This window comes from Calonectris borealis, chromosome 1 (genome assembly GCF_964195595.1).
Source record: "Calonectris borealis chromosome 1, bCalBor7.hap1.2, whole genome shotgun sequence".
In the NCBI taxonomy this organism is placed as follows: Eukaryota; Metazoa; Chordata; class Aves; order Procellariiformes; family Procellariidae; genus Calonectris; species Calonectris borealis.
In genome coordinates this window covers 80,399,267-80,412,324 of record NC_134312.1, presented here as the reverse complement: position 1 = coordinate 80,412,324, position 13,058 = coordinate 80,399,267, and the positions used below count along the sequence as shown (strand labels likewise).

The window sequence follows — 13,058 nt, the reverse complement described above, 5'->3', positions numbered from 1 at the left end:
CAGTTTGGATTGGTGACTCTTTGCCTCTGAAAAGAACAAAAACCCATATAGTAACCTCTCTTGTTAGGGTTTAAGTGAAAGCTGAGTTCTTCCCAAGCTAAGCAAGCCTTATTTCTTTCACTGTTATCTTGGACTGCAAAAAAGAAAGGGAGTTTGTGCCTTTCTATTTGAAAGTTAGCCAGAAAACAATCTTTGAGGGAAGATATTCCCATGCCATACTTAGGTACCCAACTGCCTGAGTTGAGCTAGCCAGCTCAACTCCCTTTAGAGTCACTGGAGAAGGGTGGCTTTCTCTTTGGGCTGAGTCAGAGCAGTATATTAACCTCTGCAGGAAGCTGCTACTTCTCTCCACCTCCTGCCCTAGCTGGCGAGCTCACCCTTTGGAATTGGTTTCTAAAACTGGACCTTATGATTAACGCCGCTTCCCCTCAGAGGACTCTCTGATTATTTAGAAATAATAGTGTTTTTTTTCAGCGCCAAACTTGGTGAGTGCAATTGCTTTTACGGACCATAAAAAGGAAGGGGGCAAAAATGTATGGTCGTATTTTGAAAATGACTATAGTTTAACAATCGAGTTTAAAAACAAAAATGCTCCCTAAAATAAAACACCGTAAATGTGAGTTTATTGGATACTTTCTTAATGTGGTGTAAAAGACTGACCAAAAAGGTCATCTCAATCTCCTATTCCAGTTCAAGAAACTAGAGCTTTGTAAAAATTCCCGCACTGGAGGCTCCCTAGTGGACATCGACCTTGATTCAGTAACACGAGACTGACTTGCATATATTTTAGACTCTCACAGTCATTAAAGCACTGTTCCTCATAAAACTGTGATGAAGGCAAGTGTCTTTTGTATTTCATCTCCATTAAAATAATTGTTTTATCTACGAAGCAAATTGAAGCCTTATACTCTTCCCCCCCCCCCCCTTCTTTCTTTACATTTTAATAGAAGTCCTCATGGTTGTTATAGCATTCATTTCCAAAGCAAATTCAGAAAATCTCCTATTAGGCGTTGCAGCCCAACATAGAGGAGCACTGAAGGGTTCTGAGTAGAGAAGATTTTCGTACTGAAAATCTTAAGGCGATAATAAAGCCATCAACGTAATTTTAAGTTTTACTTGGAACTTCAGCTTCTTTGCTTCCCTGAGAACAGAGAATGGTATTGAATATGGTTCCTATCCTAGAAAAAGACTCGTTTACAGAATGAATTCTTGCTGGCCTGGAAAAGCCCTTTCTCAAGTAGTTATGTCAATTCATTCAGGTGGACCTGAAGACATTAGATAATTAGACTCGAGGTGGAAAAAATATCTCAAGGCTCCCACCCCCCTTCTTCAAATTTATGGGTTGTGACTTAGGGATCGGCATTGTTGTTGATGTAGGAAGGGAGTTGGTTAGAAGCAGCTTTCAGCAGCTAGGGCTAGCCCTACTGCCGTCAGTAGGTCCATTTTCTTTCCCCAGCTATGAAAAAGCTGCAGTGCCTATTTTCTTGGATTTTTAATTAGTCAAATTAAGGTAAATAAGCATTTGTATCCCTTCTCAAGTAACAGAGCATAGACCTTCTGGTCTAGCTATTCCTTTTGTGCAGTTGGCCTGGTTCTGTCAAGCTGTCAGTGTCACATGCTATTGAATCACAGTCTTCCCTGGTCTGTGTGTGTCCTCTGCCTCCTCGCTATATATCAGTGTGCAAAACCAACCTATTCTGGTGGCTTCACAGTGCAGTCCACAAAAAAACACAGGAGCAAGGTTATGAAGAGTTAAGATTCCCCTGAATAAATTCACCGTCTATATTTCTTACACACTTGGGGGAAGGTCTTACCGTTGCCACCACTTCTGTGGCATTATTAGTATAACTATAGCTTCTGTGGCATTATATTATTAGTATAACTCTGTCCTCTTATTTGAATTTCTTCATATAGTTCTTTTCGAAACATATTTTTGTCCTCAGTGGTAATCCCAAACTTTTTTTTTGTCATTTACAGAACTGGAGATCCATTCTATTACAATTAAATTCAGTTCAGAGAAGAGTAGTTAAATTAATTGTCAATAAAGCAGTTAAAAGCCTTTGGTAAAACTGGATAACAAGCATGAAGGGATTACTGTTCGTGACTTATAACAAAAGAAAGTATTGTTATCTGAGGCAGACCACAGAATGGACAGGCTAAATTGGACCTGATATGAAAGGAATAAATTAAATTTAGAGCAAAATACAATTTTTGGAAATGTACACGGTCAGATAGTTTTCAGAAATTGTTGCACTTAAGCTTTGAGTGAATCCCTGATGTACATAAACTCAGCTCTTGAGGAAAAGAATATCCATATGTACACATACATAATCTGGGATTTTACTTGCTTATATTTTTTTACGAGTGCTGGCTGATGCAAACTTCGAGGGGTTGGGTTGTATGAGCACGTTAGTGCATTTCCATGGAAAGTGTAAGCTTAAAGGAAAACCCAGAACCTAGATGAATTAATCGTACTTTGCCTTGGGACAGAAATCATACACAGCAAAACCTGTAAGTTATGTGTGGCTTGGACACAAGTCTCAAGCTGTCAGCAGTCATGCTCAGTGCTGCCTCTGTTAATGAAGCTATCTTTCGGTCCCAGTCTTTTTCACTGTTAAGATTGTAATTGTGACTCTTAGAAGAGTTTTGGCGTAGAAATGCTTTGTACTCTTCAAAAAAAGGATACTAATGCTGACCTGCTTCAGAGTTTATTAGGGTGATACACAGTTGCTTGGCAGACTTGGGTTGATGGTGAATGGGTACAGTGTTCAGTTGACTTGAGAAACTTTTAACTGAAGTTATAGTTAAGTAATAGTGGAGAGGAATAGTATTTTACCAAGAACTCAAACCTCTGCTTTTGGGTGTAACAGGGATATAGTGAGAACTGTGGGAGAGCACTAATAAAGTGTACTTTGAGTGGCAAAAAATTTGACAGACAATTTGTATCCTTTCAGTCTTCCCACTAGAGGAATTCCTGTAGTGGAAAAGGGGCTGAAACCCAGCGTGTTGTATGTCAGTGGTCAGAAAGAACAGAGTACTGTGGCAACTGAAAACACCAGTATCTCTCATGCGTTGCATTCCCACCCCTGGAAATTAACAGTTGTACATTGGGGAATAGTTGGTCTTGCCTAGTGAGACTACAGGTCAAAATGTGACCTGAATTTACATATTAGTTAGTAATTTAGTATAATGCAATTTTTGTGTGAATTTAATTATTAGTTTAGAATTGCTGATCATTAAGTTGGTTCTGATTCTGCTTAGCTGTAGCTTGCTGTTGAAGTGCAGTCGTGCTGGGGAGTTGTATCAAGATGCTTTTAACTTACTGAATTTGCTCCCGAACCTACAGATTTCTGTTCATTGTTCCTGACTTCTTTCATATGAATTATTGAAGTAATTTTGGCAAGATTTGAGTATTATTCTGCACTATATCTTTAAGACTTAACCTCCTCCATGTCTGGATTCCCAGCTGGTAATGTTTCTTCAGCATGTTGGGCTTAGGTCTAAGACAAGATTGTCACCAGCCACCAGCTTTTCTTCATGTGTGCTTTGCTACACGTAGTGTTTCCATATTCCCATGAGCTCCTCTGTGCTTTTGCTCCCTTGAAGGTTTCATATTTAGTGCAAACTTCTTCCAAAGTGTCAGTAACTACTATCACAGCTGTGTTCAGTTCTGGGTGAAGCTTACCCAAGGCTGGCACTACCATGAGGAAGGAGCTAAACCTTTTGTGTACTCCTGTCTCTGGGATTGCTCCCTTCCCTTGTTACCTTGTTCGTTTTTTTTTTCCTATGGCCTCAGCTTTTGCTTTCACTCACTTGTTGGCTGTGGACAAGAATTTAGAAAATTACCTGTTGGGGGGACAGGTCCTTCATTCATACCATGTATTTGTATGTCGTCTAGTACAATGGTTTCCGCTTGCAGGATAAATTTACTTATATGTAGTAATTCCCATAAAAACTCAGATACTGTCTGCTGTCCAATTTTGTTTTGTAATGTTTAAAATCAGGTTTTCAGTGGCACATTTATAATTCAGAACAGAGCATGCTCTCAACTTACCTTGCTCAGTATCCAATCTGTTAGGTCGTCACTTGCAAATTCAATTGCCCTTTCCTGCATTTTTGGGGGCAGCTCAAAAGGCACCTGCAAAATGGCACAGAGGACTGTGGATTCCTCCCTATTAAAACAAGTCTGGTAACAAAGTATTATGAAAGAAACATAAAGGTAAGGGAACATTGCCACACCAAGTTTAAAAGACAAAAAACCGCCAGCAGCTTCAGGATGTAATAGAAGTGAAGTTCCTGGCTGTGTATCAACACATGCATCACTTGCTCCTTTGTGGCATTGAGCATTGCAGGTTTTAAGCATTCCAGGCCTGAACTTCTCAGTTTTCCCTCTGGATGTTCTCACATTTTAAATTATTCTTCCAAATGTTATTCTCGAGTTAGTTAGATATGTTAGATTCCTATTAAATGAGACAGTAACTTTGACCCTAGAGCAAAATCAAAACTAAAAATCAATTTGCAACAATGATAAGTATCTATGTACAAGCAGAAATGCCTTTTCATGTGTTCTGCTGGCTTAAATCTTGCTGAGTGTTGGAGGGTGACTGTTCCCCTTTGATAACCCCTTGACCAAGTGGTGGTGTCTCCAACAGGCTGTTCTGAAGGGTATGTTATGGTGCATATATATTCTTATAAAATGAATTAACCATCATTGTGCTGAGTATCCACAGAATTACTAAAACCACAAATGTACCAGGCACTTTTTTTTTTTTTTTTGGAACAAGCTGTAACTTGTTTTGTTTTGGTTTTTTTTCCTTTTTTCTTTAAAAGTCTTAAAGTATAGGGTAGGGAAGGAGTGGAGTAAAAGAGGCAATTCTAAAACTTCCGTCTTCCCTTCTTGGAACCTGTTCAAACAGGGTTAGTGCCTGAGCTCCTCCTGTGCTTCTCAGTTTCAATAAGCAGATTTCTCCCACTGGTTCAGAGCAGTAAGAAATTTCTCCACCTATGCATGTTGGCTTTTGCTATGCTCAAGTTTAATGTTCTCAACTCTTTATTTTTCTCTGTGCCTTTTTTCTGCAGATTTTTAACAGATGAACTGTAGTGAGAGAAAACACAGCAACAAATATTATATCAGATTAAATCACTCGTTTAAAGTTGCCATTTTCTATTCCTACATGGAAAATTGGGGAGCATTTTATAGCTGGATAAGAGAGACTGCCAGCTTTCTAATATAATGCAGTTGTATACTGGAAAGATTTCTCACCTAACAGTGAGTCTTTAAAGTACTGGAAAGTAAATTCACGATATATTTATATAGAGAAAAGATGTCTATTTGGTTTTGAGGTTTTTTCTTATGCTTGTTTTATGTGTATTAGCATATAGTTTACTTTATATGCAGTTAGTGTTTTGTTTACTGTGACAGCTGGTCTTGCAAGTCAAATGCAAAAAATGATTTCATTGTTTTGTTAAAATACTGCAAAATAGTTGTATGAGTTTTTCTGTAAAACCACTCAAATTATTATCTTCTGCAGGAAAAGCTTTGAATTGGGCAGATTTTGTTATGTTTGCACAGTTTCTGCCTGCTTGATATACTCTAGTGTTGCATTCTTCTGAATTGTGCCACGTAATGTTGGGTTTGGCTGGTTTTTTGGTATCAGAGGTAAACCCTAAGTAAAATGTCTGATTTTGAAAACAGATTTACCGAGTTCGGCTCCTTCAGTGCCAGCACTATACTTGGGATTTCTGCACATCTCTACATTTTTCTCCTGTTGTCTTGTCACCAGCAGCTCTTTTTCACCTCTTTGGAGGGTTTCTGAGTGGAAGAGCAAGTGAGCCCTGCTTGCACTGCCTTCACCCTCTTGGATTGGCGCAGCGCAAGAAGATCCTCCATGCTTCACAAAACCTGAGCCAGATGGTGTCTTCTGGACTGAGGGGTGCTAATCTTCTCTGCCTGGGCTGGCAATAGCTAGCTTGCTTGAGATGCTTGAGTCTCTGTGTGTGTGAGATATAAGGGAAGAAAAAGAGACTTATTCTTCAGAGAGGACCTGAAGTATGTTTATTAGTGCAGAGGAAGATAGCCAGCCAGTAGGTATAAGGAGAGGAGTTGTTGGTCCCTTCCACATCAGTGACTCAACTCTCTGCCTTTTGCATTGATGCAGCAGAGGTGTTAAGCATCTGGCAAAAGCAACGGCAAACAGCTGGATCAGTTTTATCCGTATAGTATTTCTTGGGCAGGAAAGCAACATTATTTAAATGAGCAAAATATTGCTTGAATCGCATTTTCTGCTTTTGTGAACATCAGAGTTTCACACTAAGAAAACTGGGTTTTTGCCGATTTTGAAAATCTCTGGTTTTTTAAACGAGGTACAATTTCTAGAAGCTGCTTCTGTATGCAATAGTTCCCCACATTGTTGCTAAATCAGTGTAGCTTTCCCTTATCAGTGTATCTTTGTATAATTTCTGTAGTACTCATTTCCCACTCCCCCTTCCAAGCACCAGCTGAGTTTCAAAACTTGTGGTTTTATCTAGTTAAGTTGTTCAAAATGTGATCCTTTTTTTTCTTTTTCCAGATGCTGTAGTGAAAACAGGGAAGAACATGTCTCTGCTTGTTTGTAAACAGCCTGTATATTTTAAATTTTTTTTCAATGGCATTCAGTATAATTATTTTAAGTTCTGTGAGCTGATGGTCAGCACTTTTTTTTTTTTTTCTTCTTCAGAGCAAGTAAGGGTTGAGCTGAAAGTTTTAAATTGACACTTTTGAGTGATTGGAAGCATACATGGATTTCCCCTCCCTAGTGTAATAGTTTGGTGGGCATTTTCTTTGTGCCTTCTTAGAAAATGTCTTGTGAGTGTGGCCTGTGCTTGGGGGTGGATTTTGGATTTTTTTCACCCCTTTCGACGCATCTCTGTGCCAGAATTGATTTGTATGCAGTGTGCATGGTTAATGTTGGCTCTTACCAGAAGAGCAGGTGAATGACCTGCAAAAGAAGCTTGTAGGGAGAAATGCTAATGACTTGGATTTAAAGCTATTTTAATTGATTTTTAACTTCAGAATTCCAGATGCATAAATACTAGAAATGTAGTTGCTGTAGAATGCATAGCCACTTTTTCCATAAAAATTGAATCTGAGTACTTGATATTGAGCTGTTTAAACTAGGAATGGAAAAGTAAAAGCAGTCTTACTTTATTGCGAATTCTAACCTAAAAAAAGATTGAGGGAAGTCTCAGCCATCTCAGTTGTTTGACAATCATGTTTTCAATATAAAAATGAAGAGATATTTGTTTCATCTGAGTGTGAAGCCTTTGGCCAGTATTAAGATCGCATTTAGTGGGCCTTTCTAAATGCTCTGTGAAAACATTCCTCCTTCTCAATAAAAGCCAAGCCCACCTAGGTTTGTATCTCCAGAATTAGGGCTCTAACCAAATCTCTGCTGTAATGTAGCCTGTCTCATTATGCATTAATTACACCATAATTACACTATGTCCCTTTATTTCTATTCTTTTTACTCTCCATAGAGCAATCTCTCCTCTTTCCCTTTTTTTTTTGTTGTTTTTTTGTTTATTTTGTAGTGAACACCATGTAGCTTTTGATGGGTTAAAAATGAGGCCTTATTTTTGGTAATTTTGTAGTATGAAAAGACTAATTGGTGCATGCTGCTTTCTTACAGGAGAGTAAGGATTTAGTGAGTCTAGTGGATGATCAAAGTATAGAAGAAAAAAAAAAAACAGTCAAGGCAAATAAAGCCATTTCAGAAAAGCTGAAATGAATGAATTGCTTGCCTGCGTGTTCCTTACTGAGGACATCAGGTTGGTTTCCATATCAACAAACTGATAAACAAATCACAAGGACAGACACTGCACTGCAAATGTACTGAAGTCCTAAATGACATTATAAACTCATTTAATAAAAAAAAAAAAGAAGCCTGAGGAATGATGGTTACATATAAGTAAGTCTGATTTACATACCAAACAATAGGATGGAAACTATGAAAAAAGAATTAGCAGAGTGCTGGAAACGTGATATGAAGGGTAAGAGCCAGCTTGGTTTGGCAGAGCATTAAAGTTCATTAGGGTTCCTTGGAGGAGTCGGGAATCAAGAACATAAAAATGATCCAGTTGGTAATAGTGTACTGAGAGAGAGGCTGAATAACAAGGGGATGTTTTACTGATGAAAGACTTGCTTGGAATGATAAAAAAAAAATCTCACTGGGGAAAAATTGCAGAAGGATCTCATGCTACTGAACATGCTGTTCCCCAGTTTCAGTTGATGGAAGACACAGCATCTCCCTGATATTTTTTTCAGCTATTTTAGTTCTTTTTCTCCTCTTGTTCCTGGCAGTGCCATCCTGCCTTCTCATGTTTTAGCACAGGTACCCACTCAATAGTATGGTGAGCTGCTTCAGGGAATTGATTGGGCCCCAACTTAATCCAGTAAAAGAGAGAATGACGTTAAGTGAGTAGGTCTTGGATAAAAACCTCTGTTGGTAAACTGCGTCTGCATTAAGGATGGCTAGGATAGCAATTATATCAGCAAATTCTGTTTAATGTGAGCATAGTTGATGTATCTGTGTAGTACCCTGTGTGCGGTTCATAACTCAAAATTTTGCACAGCAATGTACAGTGGGATGACTAGATTTTTGCTTGTAAGAAACAGCCCAGAATGCCAAATGGCAGATTTCTCCCTCTCGCCGTCATGCGCTGGGTGATGCGATTGGGACGTATGACTGTGCTCTCCTGCTGTGGAGAAGTGGGTGTGTTTCTAGGGCTTCAATTTAAGATACAAGTATAGGGAAAACTTTTCTCCACTTCCTGTATTCAGGATGTATAGGGAGATAAGGAGAAGAATTCTCCCAGTTTTTTACTGAAAGATAAGAAGCGAGTTTGATTATGACTGTACTGAAAAGATTCTTGTGTGTCAAAGCAGGGAGTGAAAAATTCATGGTAGCAGCTGACTTGTCTAGTTTCAGCCCAAGGCTCTTTGAAATTGCTGAATTCTAAATTCTCATTTACAAACTAAATATTTACAGTGCAAAGGTTTGTATTTTTAGTGCAAGTCCCTGTAAAGAAACAGATTCTTTTTCTTTGTACAAAAGACTTAAATTTTATCTGGGAAAGATGGTGAACAGTGATCTTACTGTTTTCTCACTGCTTTCCACCATGTGTAGTTTTAATGTAGCTAAATATTCTTTTATACTTGCTTTCAGCATTTTGTTCAGTTCAGAGGTGTATAGATCTGCACCTTTTAAAAGGACCTCAAAGAGCTGTTTGAAACAGGTGGTTCTGTGTATGCGGGCTCCTCCAGGGCAATGCTGAGTGACTACAGCTCAAGGCACTGCCAGGGCAGACCTCTGTGAGACTCCTCAGCCCTGAAGAGCTACCCAGTGACAGCACGCAGTCCTGGCTTAGCATCTTTCTTGGCCTCTTGAGAGACTGTGGCACAGTTGTTGGGGGGTTTTTTGTTTGTGTGTTTGTTTTTTGAAAGTCTATCAAAAATGCCAGCTGGTTTGCTTTCCTCTGCTACTTTCTTGTTATGGTTGAAGAACCAAGTAAGTTGGAAGGCAAGAATTTTGCTTTTGTTAATTTGTCCATCTCCTGTTACATTAACTTATGTTTTAGTTTTCTGTTGGCTTGCCAGCCACTAAAAGGCTGGCTGAACTTCGCAGGGTCTGGTGTATTACATCTGGAGTGATTCCTGTGCAAAGGGCTGGCTGAGGCCTTCCAAAGCACATCTGTATCTTACGTCCATCTTGCAGTCAGCTAGGGTCTAGTGATGGTGTAAAATAGGTAGCAGAGAGGGGAAATTGTTTCTTTCTATATTTATTTGGCTTAAACTGGGAAAATTGTTTCAAATATTGTTTTTAAATGCTGCTGAGTTCTGACAAGCTTTATTTCCTGCTTGCTCTAGGAGAAACCAGAAAACGGCTCCTGTTTCGTAACTGTGGAAGGCATGTTAGACCTTTGTGCCTGGAGATAGGAAAGGTTAATTTACAAGTTCAAGGAGCAAGAGACCTTTCCACCTGCACAAACAATTGAAATTCTGCCTTTGTGAGCATTCAGCAAAAAGTGCTGCTTCTTGTTCTTTAATGAACCTCTTTCTTTTTCCTTGGGATCTGTGACCGAAAGGACAACCATATGCATGTGACTCTGCAGTGCATCAGCGTATGTTTGACAGTTAAATCAAATCTTACTTCCTATGGACTCTCAGAAATGTCTGGGTGAAAATGAAAAACAATCAGTCATCTGTGTTTTTCTTGTCAGATTGCCTAGCATATTCTTTAAACTAGGATACCTGAAAACAGACGGCATGATGGCTGAGAGATACTTTTGTGTACTGAGTTGTTTCTTTCTGTTTATGAAATGAGAATATCGCATAAGTCTGTGCTTCCATGTTGATTTCTTATGAATGACTTTTAGTGTTTTTGCTAAGGTATTCTTTTCAGAGCTTGTGAAAACCATCTCCAAAATCTCATTCTGTTTTTATACTGTGTTGTTGATACTGAGCTAGAAACAAAGCATCAGCTTCTGATCACTTCATCTCAGGTTTTCTTCTTTCCAAAACTGGAGTGTTTGCATTTATCCCTTATTTTAGAAATGAATGCCAAGAAAAGGGAAGGTCTGGTGATAATTTTCTTTCTCCTGCTAGATAAGGTCTGAATAGGAGACTAAAGCCAGCTCTAAAGTGGAAATCCTTATATTGCCATACTGGTTACAAGTGGGTCTTCGCCTGATGTCCTAGGATAAATGCAGTCTTTTGCATAAAAGTACTATCACCAGGATAACTCCTTCCTCTTGAGGGAACCAGTATAGAGTATACTGGGAAAAATATTTGTATGCCTTATGAAATATGTGTTCCAGTAGACTTTTTTCTAGTGTATGGTAGACATACATACATGTGGAATTTTGCACATTGATTTCTCCCTCTTGTCAGTCGAGTCTTTCAGCATCCCTGGCGGGTCAGCTATGGAGGCTGCAGTAGTTCATTGTTACTGACCTCTGTTTCTGCACAAGGTTACTGCTTTGTTAGCAACGGTGGCGGAATGAGATGTCTCTGTTACAGGTCATTGTGTTAAAGTCACTGGACAGACTCATGTCTAGTTTTGATGGTCTGAGCACTAATAATCTGGGCTGTGAAATGGAATAGCTGAGGTGCAAGCACCTGTGGAGTCCTGCCAGGCCTCCAGCCTTCACCAGGATGCAGGGGATGGGGATCAGGGGACGGGGTGGGGGGAATTAAAAAGGTGCGGCTTGGTCTGCTGGTGCTTGCTTGTCAAGCATTTTGAGCACATCTGGGTTGTTCAGTCATTTGCTAGGCACACTGATGCTTTTGAGGAGAGTAAAATAAAAAAGGCTTGGTTTTCAGTGTGAGAAACCTTGTTTTGTTTTTGTCCGGTGTATGTAGCAATGCTTAAGACAGGTGGTTCTGAGCCAGCTGTGCCTAGCTGAAATGAGAAACTGCAGCTTTGTTGGGAGCCTGTGGGCTCCTAAAACCAGTAAGTTGGAGGCAAGGAAATTCAGGGTGTTAGGATGTTAATAGCTCACTACTTACTTCACACCCATTCCCCACGTAGCTGCTCTTAGTATGTGCAAGAGTGATGTTGTAGAGGCAGCTGAAAAGCTGCATACGGTAAGTTAATTTGCATAAAAAATGGTCTTGAGTGCACTGAATGTTAACATAAGAAATGATGGTAGAGCAACTCTAAAAATGACTAATGTCCACACTTACAATAGCTTGTCTCTGTGAGTAAGTAAAAGAGTACAGTTCTCAGCTAGCTAAGAACATCTTTTCTCTCATGTTTATCTTGATTGTATCCCAAAGGGATATTTCTTCCTCTCTTTTATGAATAATTATCTCCATATTTAATTTGCTGTGTGCATTTTTTGCTTCTCTTGGAGGACTGAAAATATTTCCTCAATTTTGCAATCAGTTGAGAAACTTTGTACTAAAACCTTCCTGTGGTACTTTTAGTCCCCTTATTTGAAAATCCATTTTCTGTTTCATTCGATACTTACTGTGTCCTTCTGGACTGCAGTTTCCATTCCTCTGTCAACCTGCTTCAAGAAGTTTCTGTTAAGGATACCTGAAGGGTCACTTGATTCGAATGTCTTGTCTTAAACTCTTGAAGGGCCACGAACATTTCTTCTTCTTAAGTCAAGAGCTATTTTCGATAGCCAAACACATATTTATTGTGTGTAATTTTCCTGAATTACTCCAGCGCTTATCGTTCAACTTTGTATTTCTTCGTTAGATGAGTGCCAGTCCTGCCAGTGCTGGAGCCAGAGCGGGCTGCATTTCACAAAGACCACTGCAGAGCTGATGAGCTCCACAGGGGTTGCTGCACTTCTGAAACCTTTGTGGGCTCTGAAGTTTGGTGGCTGTTTGGGTCCCTGTAGAGCTCAGAGGTTCTTAGGGGCTGAAACGAGCATAATTGCAAAGTTGGAGCATTCACTGTGAAGGGCCTCATCAAATAATTGATTGTCCCAATTAAGCAGCTGCTCTTCCCACTGAATAATGTTCAGGAAGGTAAACGTTTGTCTGCCCTGTAAGGTGTCCCAATTAACTGCCTTAAAATCAGCTAAATGTCGCGTGGGATATCTCTGTTCAGTGAGTGAAACAGATGCATGCATCTCGGTGGGGGCTGGTGTTTTAATGACACTCCTAGCAGGAGCCTAGTTTCGTGTGGGATAGCAAGGCTGAAAGGATCTGCATCGGTGTGGGGAGCAGTGCGGATCAGAAAGTTGCAAAGCTGATGGGTGCTGGGGATGAATTTCTCTCCCTCTGTGTGTACTGTTGGAAATCACTGCTAAATTACAGCATTTAATCTTGGTATTCGTACTCTACAAGCTTTTTTCTATGTATGTGGGATATTCTGCCGTCAGAGTGCCTAGAACTTTATGAGCTTTTTAAAAAAGAAGCTCTGTTATTTATTATATTTGTTCGTCGCACAGAATGCAACCAAGAAACGCTGTTTCCTCTTTTTCTTTGCCATGGCAAAATCTTTTAATTTGGGGCAAATCAAAATTGTGAAGTTACAGCTGTACAGTGCATAGTGATTTCTGAT

At 39.6% G+C, this 13,058-nt stretch overlaps 1 protein-coding gene across 2 annotated transcripts in view; it reads left to right on the top strand.

The window, feature by feature from the left end:
• Positions 1-13,058, top strand: part of LRP6 (LDL receptor related protein 6) — a 123,430-nt gene that overhangs the window by 37,327 nt on the left and 73,045 nt on the right. The gene's annotated exons all lie outside the window — the stretch shown is intronic.